This window comes from Octodon degus, unplaced genomic scaffold (assembly GCF_000260255.1).
Source record: "Octodon degus isolate 3935 unplaced genomic scaffold, OctDeg1.0 scaffold00078, whole genome shotgun sequence".
In the NCBI taxonomy this organism is placed as follows: domain Eukaryota; kingdom Metazoa; phylum Chordata; class Mammalia; order Rodentia; family Octodontidae; genus Octodon; species Octodon degus.
In genome coordinates, this window is record NW_004524654.1 from 4,461,266 (window position 1) to 4,470,450 (window position 9,185).

Sequence of the window (9,185 nt, forward strand, 5' to 3'; positions counted from 1 at the left end):
ACCAAAAGGAATAGGGGCTCCGGGCTTCTGTGGGGAGGGTGACACCAGTCATGGGTTGGCCAGAGACTGCTGGAGAATAAATGTCTTTTTATGCAGATAAATCTCTGAGGTGATAAATGCTGTCTGTGGGAAAGTGAGGGTCTGTGACCAAGTCTGTTTCGTCCTGGAGTACCTTTAGACTCTTCTGGAATCCAGTTACTCTTCCTTGGCTGACGAGCTTCCTTAGAAGAGGACTCATCACAAGTACGACACCTGAGTATGGTGGTCCCTTGCTATTTCGCAGTTCGACTTCCCCGGACACACTGTTTGGTGGGTTTTCAAAAAAATATTAATATAATTTGTTTATTGTGGGATTTTGCAGTACTGTACAGTATACATGTGTTGCTAAAATTACATAGGTTTAGGGCTGGAGAGATAGCTCAGCGGACTAAGCACCTGCTTTGGCAAATGCAGGGATCAGGATTTGATCCCAGGTCCCTCATGCCATGCCGGCCCCACCCCCAGGGCCCTCTGAGCTGGCAACCAAGTCTGGGCAAGGTGGTGCATACCTATAATCCCAGCGCTGGAGAAGCTGAAAATAGGTGGATCACTATGAGTCGGAGCTGCACAGTGAGACCCTGTACCAAATACAGAAATGAAAAAAAAATACATAGGTTTATGAGTTTAGAAAATGGTTAAGAACATTAGAAATGTTTTTAAAAGTGTGAGAAAGGTTTATAAGAGTGTGGGAAGAATTTATAAAGCCTTAACATATATGTAAATATTAAAATAAATATAACATCTCTCCTTTGCTGATCTTCACTTATTGGGGGGCTGTCTGCAATATAACCTTTGCCATAAGTGAGGGTCCACTGTATCCTTTTGTAGTACTGAGGATTGAACCTAAGGAACTACATCCCCAGCACTTCTTAGTTATTTTGAAAGTGTCTTATACTTTGACCACAGGGGGCTCAAACTTGTATTCTTCCTGCCTCAGCCTCCCAGAGGGCTGCATTTCAGGTGTGTGACACCACATTCAAGTTGAGCTCCCTTTGGAGGCTCTGTCTTTCAACAAGAAAGGAAACTCCAGAGAGCCCTTTTTTGTGCTTGGAGATAAGCAGGGATGAGAGACAGGAGGGCAAAGAGATGTGTGTTCAGAAGCTGCTTCTGCGTCCTCCCAGTTTCCCTTAATTCAGAGTAGTCAGCATGCCGAAGCACCATACTTGGAGTCCCATGTTCTGAGCCCTCCCCCTCCCCCTCCCCGCCTTGTTTTGCTCACCATATTGTTGTCAAAGTGCATTTGTGTATTGTGTTCCCTCCTTTCTAGGGCAGAGTGATACTGCATTCAGACACACCACAGTTCTTTCATGCCCTCATGCTCTGGTGGACAGTTAGGTTATTTCCACTCTCTGGCTACTGTACACAAGGCTGCTGTAAACACACCACTGTGCCCACTGCCCAGCGCCCACAGTTTCCCTTGCTTCTCTGCCCATTCTAACATGCAGCAGGGCTGAGACCCTGCGGTCTGGAAGTCCATGCCCCTGCCCCTGTTCTTAAGGCCAGGCTTCCTTGAAAGGCAGCTGAAGAGGCCATGAGGCGACAGAATCAGGTGGCATTCATGCCATCAGCACTCCTGACTGTCTGCCCGGGCCACTTTCCTGCAGGTAGGCTCCTGCTGGTGTCTGTCGTTCTTTATGACCAGCTGCCTCAGCACCCCTCAGCTCCATTCAGGAAGTTCCTGGAGACCAACTGCATAGTAAGAGTGAGGGACTGGGCTTTTGTCACCCACAGGAGTTCTTGTGGTACCTTGTTCCCAGGACAAGAAGCACCTCTTAGCCTTTACATTTATATGACCAAGGTGGGGCACTCCAGGTTTTCTTAGGGAGCAGTGAAAAATCTGCCCCAAGATGACCTCCTGCCTCAACCAGATCCTGGAAGCTGTGGGCTGCTTCTCTAGCTAAGAAAAGATCAGCTTTTCTATGGCAGGTTTCCCAAATGTCCCCAAGCCTGTAGGTGACAGGGTCCAGGCTGTTATCTGACCTGAACCCTGCATAGAGTGGCACGGCAGAAGGGCCAACTGCCACATGGGTTTAGGAGATGTTTCTTCACCCCTCGTAAGGAGGAAGGCATGGCCCTCTGGGTAGTGAGGGTCCTAGGCATGATGGCTACACAGCTGGCTTCCCCATGGCTGGCAGCCCAGGTTCCCAGAGTCAGAGCCCTGGGCAGAGAGTCGGCTTTGTCACAGTCTCTGGCAGGAGTAGCAGTGCCAGCACTCTCCTTGGCTTCCAGAGTCAGTGCTTCTGTGTTCACACATACCACTGAGCCTCCTAAAATCAGGGAGAGGAGGCCAAGGCTCAGGGTCACGCCAGTGGGGGCCAAAGCCACGGGAGTGAGAGTTTTTACTACTAATGGAGTCCTATCTGAGCTCCCAGCCTGAAGAAGCTTTAGAAAATTCTGATTCTTGGAAAGGCCTCAAATTGCCAGTAAATTAGTGAGATAGATGGATTCTTAGAGAACTTTCACATGTGTTCATTTCCCAGTGCTATAGCTAGTTTAATTTGGATCCACACCCCACCTCCATGACCTCTGGGGGTGGTGCTGTGGAACAGAGTCAGAGCCTCTGGAAGCAGGGAGCACCCCAGTGGGGACTAGAAAATCTGGAAGGAAGAGTCAGAATTGTCAAAAATTTTTATAAAACAGTGCTCATCCTGTGTCCAGAAACTGATAGACAGCAAAACAGCCATAAATGAGATTGTCCTGTTGGCCGGCACTCTGGGGTACCCACCTTCCCTAGAGTTCTTCAAAGCTAAGGTCTTCCCTAATAATGGCTGTTCACCAGGTACCGGGAGTGCCTGCCTTCTCCCGTGCAGAGCAGGGGCTGGTACACTGAAGAGGAGGCTGCAGTGGGGCCCAGGCAACCCACACCCTGGACAAGGACCCTGTATTAGAGACTCACATACTCGCTTCATCTTCCTCAAATCAGCTCTCCAGAGAGCCTGATGCAAATCACACTCTTGCCTCAAGGGAGACTGAAAGATGGAAGCCTCTAACAGCTGGCAGGAGGCAGAGTCGGGCATGTGAGGAATCAGGGCCCCAAATAACACAGGAGCAGAGGATACGTAGCTCTGTGGATTAGAAGTCATCCTCAAGCTGGGGGATGTGGCTCATCAAGTTGGCCTTATTATTGCTATAAAACTCTGGTATTACTATAAAGCGTAGAAACTAACATAAGATGTCATTAGGGTTCATAGTTTAGTTAATATGACAGCACGAAGAGGTAAGGGCTATTATTGTCTGCATTGTACAGATAGAGGAGCAAACTGACAGAAAAGTTAAACGCTATTCCTAATTTTAGTTGACCTTGACCCATGCCATATGCCAAGTTTTGTCTAAGTTCCCAAGGGATGGAGTGGCTGGGCCTTGAGACTGTGAGTGTTCACCTCTCCATGGCGGCATCGGCGACCGATGACACTGCAGAGAGGAGGCTGACATTCCAGCAGGTGCCTGCTGTGGGTCCTCTCCGCTGTACCCGGAAGCCATCACTCTCTCTGCTTCCCCAAAGATGCTGCCAGAACCTGGCTCACTTGATGACAGTTCCTCCCTAGCAGAAGGTGCCCTCCCACCCCCAGCCGGTAGACTGAGTTTGTGAGTTGCCCGGGTAATAGCTCCAGTTCCACTTCCTGTTACTTCTGTTTCTTAGAAACGGCTCATCATTGTGATGCACACGGTATAAACCCATCTCCAACCGACAAGCCATGCTGCCTCTCGGCTTTCTGCCTGCTAATCCCTTGTAAACCCTGGACCACCAGAGAGTCTGCCTGATATTCTGGGAACGATCTTGATCATTGCGTGTTGGCGTAAAATAAGTCTGCCTCCAAGTCCCGAGTGGCATTGTGGTGTTTCTACTGCCATTGCGCCTCCTCTGGGGAGTGGGGAGGACTGAGCCTTCTGCTCCCCATCACGGGGCACCTCCCTGGCCTTTCTCAGGGACCTGCTGGCCCCCTGCCTCCTCTCTGTTCCCTCCTCCTTTCCAGCGTCTTGATAATCCTGGAGATAAGGCAATCTAGTTCCTGTTTTCTTGTTTCTTGTGACTCCCCTACTTATGGCGCCAACTCCATACCTTCGGCTATTTCAGGCTTAATTGAACTGCGGTTCAAAAGGCCTCAGTCTTCGCCACTCCTAAACTGTCACGCAGGTTTTTTTTTTTTTTTTTTTTTTTGCGTCATCACTCATCCCCTGAGGCAATAAATGTTGTAAAACCAGGAGGGAAGATTGAATAAAGAAGGGCAGGAGACTTGAGAAAGAAACACAGGGTTTCAAAGAAAAAAATTTTTTTTCTCGAAATATTTTCTCATTGCAATTTCATTTAATTCTCATTGATCACCCTATGATATGGGTGCTATAACTAAAGGGAAGACACTAGGGTCCGTGCTGAAGATACTTGGCCTGATTGTTCTTTGGTATTGAGGATTGAACCTGGGACCTGGCAAAAAGTTATGATCAGTGTTAGCTAAAAGAATTCACTCTTACTTCACTTAAAACACAAAGCCACAGATATGAAATCTTGTCGAACGGAGACAAGTCTTAATCAAAAGCACACTTGAAATTTGCAAGCGAGCCTATTATTTGGAAATGGATAAAGCAAAAGATTTGAGAACTAGCCTCTTAATTAACTTAAACTCCCTCTTGGAACCTCTTCTAATAATTAGCTTATCAGAAAAGTCCTTTTGCTTACCTACAGCATGAATGTAAACTTTGCTTAATCATTCAATAATATTGATTGAGGTCATTCTGGAGCCCCATCTAAAGAGTAATTAGGTTTTGAACTCTCCAGTTTGTAGCATTCTTGTTTGAGCTGTGTCCTTCCTGCAATTGGAGAATCCTTTTCTAAATTCTAGCAGGGGAGGAGCTTTATTTAGCGAACTCTTGCTGGGCATTGGCTGGGCGGCAGCATTGTGTGGGCACCAGGGAACTGGAGGCTCTGGCCTGGAGAGGAGGAGACTGCGGAGCTTCTCAGAGGGGAGAAAAGAGGGCAAGCCAGGAAGGAGGTGTGTACAGTAGGAAGTTTAAAGAAGTGCCTGGCTCAGAGTTGGTACTCCGTGTTTGAGGCCTGCATGAAAGTGGTGTCGGGGAAGAGAAACAAAACTTTTTTCTCCTTTTTAGATTGTGACTGGGGGTGCTGCAACTGAACTGATAGGCTGACAGGAGAAGAGGTGATTGTGTGATATGCATAGGGGGAAGTGACACGGAAGCTCCAGAAATGGCTATAAAGAGTTCCAGACGGGGCCGGGGAGATGGCTCAGTAGAATAAGTGCTTGCCTGGTAAGCACAAGGGCCTGAGTTCAATCCCTGGTTCCACAAAAAAAAAAAAAAAAAAAAAAAAAAGAGTTCCAGACAGAGACTACTATATGAGCCTAAGAAAAGACAGCATATTTGTGGAGAAGGAATAAGACAAGGAAAAAAGTGAGCTTCTGGGGTAATCCCTTGTAGATATGCGCATGGGGAAACTGTTCAGAGGCTTGTTTATTTATTTCGTGGTTCTGGAGAAGAACCCAGGTCTCTCCCGTGTTCGACACATGCTCTACCACCAGGCTGCACCCAGGCTGGAAGGGTTACAGTACTTGGGAAGCTTTGTGCAGGCCCATTTTGGTGTTCGCTTTTGTCTTCTTCATGGTCATAAAACTTTTCTGGGAGAAAGGATTTATGGTAGTTTTCATTTCTTAGAAGTTTCTGCCCTTAGTCAGATAAGAGAAGCTCTGAGAAGGCTTAACTTTCTGCATCTGTTGATTGTCAAGGGCCTTCTGCTCAAAATAATCCATATGCTAACGTGCCAGACTTTGGAGCAGCATGACCCAGTCCTCATCAGCTACGATTATGGGTCCTAAAACAAGGAGAACCTTTGCCCAGTACCTCTTAGGAGAAAAACTCATTTTTTTTTTTTCCAGTATAAGGACTAAATCCAGGGCCTTCATGTTGAGGTATATACCCAGCACTTTAAAATAAATAAATAAATAAATTTATTTATTTTGAGACAGCATCTTGCTAAGTGGCTAAATTGCCCAGGCTGGGCTTAAATTTGCAGCTCTCTGACCTCAGGCTCCTTGAATGCAGGGATTACAGGCACGCACTACTACCGTGTCTGGCTTCAGGGTTCCATGAGATGCTTTCCCCATGACTTGCTTTGACCAATCCTTGATGTCCCAAGTTAAGTGGGCTTCTTGATCCTCCCACTGAGGTTCTTCTTCCCTTAGCATTGGTACACAGCAGGAAGATTTGGAGTAGCATAAGACAGCAGCAGAGATGGAACTATGGATTATTGTGGGGGCAGTACCCAGGGGGCAGTAAATGGCAAGAGGTAGAGAACAGGCCAGGGTTCTTACTCTCCCCCCTTACTGGAGATCAAAGCCAGGGGCACTCTTTTCTAGCTCTTTTCATTTTATTTTATTTTATTTTGAGACAGAGTCTTGCAAAATTGCCCAGATTGGCTTCAAACTTGTCATTGTCCTGCCTCAGCTTCTTGGGTCACTGAGATTACGGACGTAAACCATGGTTCCCAACTGAGGTTCTTGTTTGTAAAATGAACCAAGGTAAATATTATAGCTGAAGCTCATAGATCTTACCAGAATTTCAGATAGCATCAGAGAGCAAACTCCTCACCTAGATCTCCAGGGATAGGTCTACTTAAGGCCCAGCATTTATGCTGGAAGAATCAGCTGCCTAAGAGAGGATGCTTGCACCCCAAGTTTTGGGCTCAGTGGTTTCAAGATGCTAGCAGCTTCTTCTGGTGTAATGCGACAACTACACCCATCTTTATCATGTTACCTAAGTGGTGCTGATGTTCCACTGAACTTCCTTTTTGAGCACCAGAATCAGTGATGGCCATTTTCCAGGGGTTGAGCAAGTTCATAATTAAGCCTCAAGGTGACTGCGGAGGAAGGAGTTAGGCCAAGCTGGATTCAAATCCTGGCTTCACCATTTGTCAGGTGTCCCAGATTAAAGACAGCTACAAATTCTTTTCTATATCTTCTCTCCCTGAGAGATGGAGCCTCTTTTTCCTCCCCTTGACTTGGGTGGAACCTGTGACCCCCGTTGACCCACAGGGTACAGTACCAGGCTTGCTGCGGCTAAGGAAGCCTTGGCCTTCTGCCTGAAAGCTAACAACATTTGAGGATGCTTCTCCCAGGGCACTCTGTCTTGGAACACAGCTGTCACCTGGACAGGTACATGTCAACCCAACAGTCCCAGTTCAGCACTGGCTAGTGAAGTTGGACCCGGACATCCAGCTCAGTAGTGCCTTCCAGGGCAGCAACCACAGCTGATGCCTAAGTGGGACCCCACTGGAGACACTCACAGGGGAGCTACCCAGTGAGCTCTGCCATCCCACAATAAGGGCAATAAGAAGAATTACTGCCCTTAGGGCAATAAGAAGAAAGTGCTGTTTAAGTCACTATGTGCATTGGAGTGAGCACAGCCTGTGACCTCGGGTGCGATGCTTGATCACTCTGAGTTTTAGTTTCTTCTATAAAATCAGCAAGAAAGCATGATTTTGCTATGACTGTAGCAGTGGTGATAGACACACCCAGCCCAGTGCGCACGCACACACAGCAGGCCTGCGGTGCGTGCCAGGCTCCTTCCTGCTCCTGCTCGCAAAGTTCGACAGCCCAGTGGGAGTGAGTCTTGGCTGAAGCTCTGAACTCCCTTGGCAAACACTCAGCTTCCTCAAAGGGAACAGCTACAATCATATTTGAATACAGAGCTGGAGAGCATTTGAGTTTTCTTTCTGGGGCAATCTGTGACCTTAGGAAAACAACACTACTTTCTATTGGGAAAATTTTTTTCTCTTCAATTAAAGGAGTGAAAGAATTGAGTCTTTGCCTTTTCTTTCTTTCTTTCTTTCTTTTTTTTCTTTTCTTTCTTTTTTAATAAGAAGGACTATGCTTGCTCATACTGAGAAGTGGCAGCATGAAATGAAACCACTTCTCTGTGTTCACAGCCAGCAGGTTTCCTTCAACACCTAGCCCAGAGAACAGCCGACTGTGAGGCGGGCGGGCTTCACTGAACAGATGAACAAGCGTGGCTGAAGCTGGCTTCTTGTAGAGAAGGGGGAAGTCCTGAAAGAACCGATAAAAAAGAGACCAAAGCAGGGAGATGGTGGTGCATGCCTGAAATCCCAGTACTGGGGCCGAGGCAGGAGGACCCCAAGTTAAAAACTAACCTGGGCCATGTAGGGAGGCCCTGTCTCAAAAACAAAAACTAAAATACCAATAGGTTGAGGTTAATATAAAGGAAGGGTAAATGAGGCCAGACTGGGAAGTACTGAAATGTAAGTCCCTTTGGTGCTGACCAGGTGGGTGAGTAGTGAGGGCTCATCCTGCTGAGAAGGGGATTGGGAGCCCTTGGGTTGCCTGTTGTGTTTTTCTTTTGGGTGGTGCTACTGGAGGGTGGACCTGGGGTACTTTGCAACTGAGCTACAACTCCAGTGTCTTTTGTTTTCTATTTTGAAATATTGCCTCACTAAGATTCTCAGGCTGACCCGGAATTTGCTATTCTCCTGCCCCAGCTTCCCAAGTAGGTAGGCTTACAGGCATGTGCCCCCATCCTCAGCTGGTTTATGGTTTTTAAAATTCAGAGTTATTTTCACACATGGAACAATTGTATAACCAATACTCAGCGAGGAAACAGAATATTAACCATACCCCCAAACCCTACATACTTATGCTATGACTTTTTTTTTTTTTTAAATTTTGTGCATTTAGTACAGGGTCTACAGGGTCCCACTGCACAGATCAGACTCATAGTGATTCTCCTGATTTCAGCCTCCCAAGCGCTGGGATTACAGGCGTGCGACACCACACCCAGTCTCTTTCGTCAGCGCGCCTTGGGGGCAGGGCCAGCACAGTGGGATAGGGCTGGCTCATCATGCTGGGGATCAAATCCCCAGCCCCTGTGTCTGCCTAAGCAGGCAGCTTTAGTGCACTGAGCTATCTGGATGGCCCTCTATGCTATGATTTCATACACTTATAATAAAATGTGTTTTAATCAGTATGTAACATGTTACCCAGACTGTTCTGCCTCTTGTTTTTTCCACATTTATATTGGTGATCTTTATTTTCATGGTTAGCTAGTATTTCATTGTCTGAATATAACACAGCTTGCTACATTTTATTTAAAGACAAACAGGTTGCATCCAACCTTTTTGGAGAATA